General features: G+C 37.3%; 1 pseudogene; it reads left to right on the plus strand.

Annotated features, from left to right (window-relative positions):
• Positions 1–1,945: 1,945 nt before the first annotated feature.
• On the plus strand, positions 1,946–2,206 carry LOC102735037 (non-histone chromosomal protein HMG-17 pseudogene; annotated as a pseudogene).
• The last annotated feature ends 2,596 nt before the right edge of the window (positions 2,207–4,802 follow it).

Genomic DNA, 4,802 nt, shown 5'->3' on the forward strand with positions numbered 1-4,802 from the left:
AAAAAAAAAAAAAGGAAATGCTATGATCCTCAAAGTTGATGTTTGTTCAAGCACCAATCATCAAAGCTGTATCAACTCCATTTTTTGGATAGCTCTTCACCTTTGGGTCCAACCTAGCAAGACCCTGCTTAGGTCGGTTCTCTCAACTCTGTTCAACAGACAGGAAACATCTGCCCACTATATGACAAGTGTGCAAGGCAAAAATGTTTGCATTGAATTAATTCTACTGAGTAAACAGTTCTTTGAAAAAAAGTCTACTTCTTCCAATAAGAAATCCCTAAGAGGTGACTTTTGGTTAAATATATCTCCTGCTTCCTATCTCTTCACCATTATGAATGAAACAGCTGTCAAACTGAAGTTTTGCTGACCAGAAGACCCTGCACAAAGTCCATGACAGATAGATTTGGCCCCTTTCTGACTTTCTCATTTCTAGGCTTTTGCATGTGCCATTTCATCCACCTGGCATATCCTTCCTTCCCAATGGAACTATTATCCATCCTTCAAGGTACAGTTCAAATACCATGATCCTCCATGAAATCTTCTAGAGTCTACCAATTGTAAGTTTCTTTCACCCTTCAGCTTCAACAGTGTTAATTCATACATTTCCATTGATCCTTATCATATATTTCTTCGCTTTCTTTGCATACATATGTCTAGGAACCTTATCTTTTTCATGTCTGGAATCTTCATAGCATTTAACACGGCATGTTACAGATGCTCAGCAAACACTGACTGGTTGGACACTACCTATAGACTATGGCATGAACCTATAGATGCTACCTGTGAGATTGAATCTGATCATTTAAAGCACATGCCTTCTCTGTATCCCCACAACCACCCTCAGAGTAGAGAATGTTGGATCTACTTATCTGAACAGATTATTTGTTTTGCATTACCTTTACAATGTTTAAATACCCTGAATCAGAAAGTGTGAGAATGAGAAACCCAGGAAATCAAATAAGAGCATCTTTGTTTATTTTAGAAGGAAAAAGCTACTTCTTATACTTGATTTGGCGCTGTCCGTAATGACCTGATGGAAAGAAAAACAGGCTTTGACTGGGATGACTTCAATAGTGTGCTATGAAGTTTCCCAAAGATAAACAATCAAACAACAAACAATTTCAAAAGCCATTATGGGTAATCTCAAAGGACACTAAACTGGACCAAATCTCATTGCAAACAAACAATTTTGGGTAGGAAGAATGGTTGGAAATACACAAACATGGACCAATACCAATGTGCAACTTCTGTGAAGAGAAAGTGGATGGCCTTTTGGATTTATCAAAGTTATTTATAAAACTTCACAGGGCTGCGGATTAAGAATAAAGTATTAGAGAACTGGCAAGATATAAAATCCACTGGCTGATGTTACTTAGAACTGAGGAGTTCACCTTAAATGTTGAAAGGGGTCCCTCTGTTTCACCTTGAAGAATTGAGTGATACATATTCAGAATCATCAGAGCCAATATAAACAAAGATGAAAGTTGACAAGCAGTATTTACCATGAACAATTAATGTGGGATTGGCTAAAGCCAGATTCCAGGTAATTCCTTGATGTAAAACCAAACTCACTGAATTACCTCCAGGGAAGTTCCCTGTGTGTTAAATGGAAACCAGAGTCCCAAGATTCTGTACCTTGTTCTTGGAAAGAGAAAAAGTTGGCTACATTTCTGATGTTATCACCAGAAACTCCTGCCCACATGCTGAGTGATTTACATGCCCTGTCTTCCTTTTTTCTCAAATTAAAATCCTATAACTACAAAATGGTCATTATTTTAACCAGGGCAACACATTGTACTGAAAGCATCTATGTTGTGTTAAGATGAAAGATGATTAAGACAAAGATGATGGGAGCAATGTAAAGAAGAGGCCAGAACGACCTCTCCAGACTGACCAAAGCCCTCACCACTGCATCTCTGCATCCAGCACCTACATCCTCCCGTCGTCCCCATGCCCAAGAGAAAGGCTGAAGGGGAGGCTCCAGGTAACAAAGCCAAGGTGAAGTTCTGCAACGTTATCTGCTAAATCTGTTCCTCCAGAACCAGAGTCCAAGCCTAAAAAGGCCCCTGCATAGAGGGGAGAGAAGGTACCCAAAGGGAAAGGGGGTTACACTGATACTGTCAGGGATGGGAATAACCCTGCAGGAAACAGAGATGCCAAAACACACCAGGCACAGAAAGCCAAGGGCGCTGGAGATGCCAAGTGATACCTGTGTACTTGCGGTGACTGTACAGCCTGAAATACTTTTTTTTTATCAAGTTTTCTAAAAATGCAGAATTTTGTTTCAACTTTTTTTAAAGCTATCTTGTTAGCACACAGAACACTTCATAGTTGTTTTGGGGGAAGGACATACGTTACTAATAGAGTATCTCCGAAGCTAGATTGATACTGGGGGGAACACCTTTCCCTTCTACTTTTGAGACACTTCCTCTTGGCTCCCAGGAGGAGGGATTCCTTGATGTTGACACACATTAGCCACCTTGACAGAAACGCCTTGTGGTGAGAAAAAGCTAAAATTCATTTTTTTATGTCCTCTTCTCCCTGTCTGTCTTCACCATCGACTTGACTCCCTTAAACCCAGAGACCTGTTGGAACCTGACTCCAAAACATGGCTTCCAGTATGTCAGGCAATCCGGACTCTTCAGTGTCACCGTGGAGATGGTGTCCCTCCGAAGAGCTCCTTTTTTAGCTTGTGGATCTTCAGATGGATAATTCTGCCATCTTCATTTCATTTCCAGAAAGTCAGGATTGGTTTATAAGAAGTTGTTGAACAATATGCTAAATGTGAAACATCAACCCTCACTCTAAACTCTCCCTGTTCAGAGCATCACATGAGGTGGCTTTCTGATCTTGGTAGTCCATTGAAGAAGGGAGTTTGAAAGTTGTTGTATACTGTTAATGACCGTCTGCCCATGTCCAGCTGGAAATACCATGATTGTTTATGAAAAGTATCTTGAATAAAGCTAGATACAGTTTGGAAAAAAAAAAGAAATGATTAAGACATAGTCCCTATTCTCAAGGAGCATACATTATATTAATAATTACAGTAAAACATGATGAATGCAATAATAGAAATAGCATAGAAGCACTCTTATACAATGAAGAGTGAGGCCTCCAACCTTGTTTGTTTGTTTTTTCATTGTGTTGACAAATATAGAGCGTTTGCATCTACATTTAATTTTGAGGACTGTTTGTCAATTTCTATAAAAAAGAGGACTGAAATTTAGATTGGGATTTTGTTGAATCTGTAGGTCATCTTGGAATGAATTGACCTTAACAACATTTAGTTTTATAACCCATGAATATGGTGTATATATATATCCATTTATTTGGGTCTTATTTGAAATCTCATCAATATTTTCAATGTAAAACTCTTGGCTATCACTGGTAGATTTTTTTAAGTATTTTGTATTTGGGAGCAATACTGTACAAGGAATTTAATTTTATTTTCTCGGTTGCAGCTAACATATAAAAATACATTTCACACATATTATAAATACTTTTATATATTATAAATATATTTTTTAATTTTTTGCTTATAGTTTATTGATAATGGCAGATGATATTGGTTAATTTTCAAATGTTGAATCAGCCTTGCATAACTGGAGTAAATCCACTAGTCATGGCATATAGTTTTTTTCCATACATACTTTTGGATTTGGTTTGATAACATTTTGTTAAGGATTTTTTTTATTACAGCACTGTATACATATTTATTTTTTTTATTATGTTATGTTAATCACCATACACATGTGGGCCTGGAGATTTCTTTTTCAGGAGCTTTTAAACTATGAACTCAATTGCTTTAATGCCTAGAGGGTTCTTCAGATTATCTATTGGTTGAGTTTGGTAATTTGTGGTTTTAAGGAATTGGTCCATTTCTTCTAAATTGTCAAATTTATGAAGATAAATGTGTTCACAATATTCTAATTATCTTTTTAATGGCTGTGGGATCTGTACTGATATCCCCTTTTTCATTGCTAATTTAGGGGATTTCCTTCTTTTATATATATATACACACATATATACACATTTAAAAAAAAGATTTATTTTTTTATTTATTTGGAGAGAGAGAGAGAGTGCGAGCAATGCGCACACATAGGGGGAGGTGCAGAAGGAGAGGGTGAGAGAGAATCTCAAGCAGACTCCCACTGAGTGTGGGGCCTGAGGTGGGGCTTGATCTCATGACCCCAAGATCACAACCTGAGCGGAAACCAAGAGTCGCATGCTTAGCCCACTGGCACCACCCAGGTGCCCCATATATTTTTTTTAAAGGTTTTTAAAAATATGTATTTTTTAAGTCATCTCTATACCCAACATGGGGCTTGAATTCACAACCCTGAGATCAATAGTTGCATGCTCCACAAACTGAGCCAGCCAGGTACCCCTCTTTCTTATATATTTTTATTTTTGTAGGTCCTATCAAAGGTTTATCCATTTTATTGATTTTTTTTTAAAGGATGAAATTTTTTCCCATTAAGTTTCTCTACTGTTCTTTTACTTTCAATTTCACTGATGTCTGCTCCGTTCTTATTTCCTTCCATCTACTTACTCTAAGTTTATTTGGCTCTTCTTTTTCTAATTCCTTGAGGTAGGAGTGTAGTTTATTGATTTCAGATCTTTCTTCATTTCTTCATTTCTAGTATAAATATTAGTGCTATAAATTTCCCCGCCAACACTGCTTTAGCTTCATTCCATACACTCTGCTTCTCCCTCTCCTCTGCCATTCCCTCCGTTTGTGCTCTCTGGCTCTGTCTCTCTATCTCTCTGTCAAATAAATAAATAAAATCTTTTAAAAAATA

The sequence above is a fragment of the Leptonychotes weddellii genome, chromosome 1 (assembly GCF_054177405.1).
Source record: "Leptonychotes weddellii isolate Sample4059 chromosome 1, ASM5417740v2, whole genome shotgun sequence".
Taxonomy (NCBI): domain Eukaryota; kingdom Metazoa; phylum Chordata; class Mammalia; order Carnivora; family Phocidae; genus Leptonychotes; species Leptonychotes weddellii.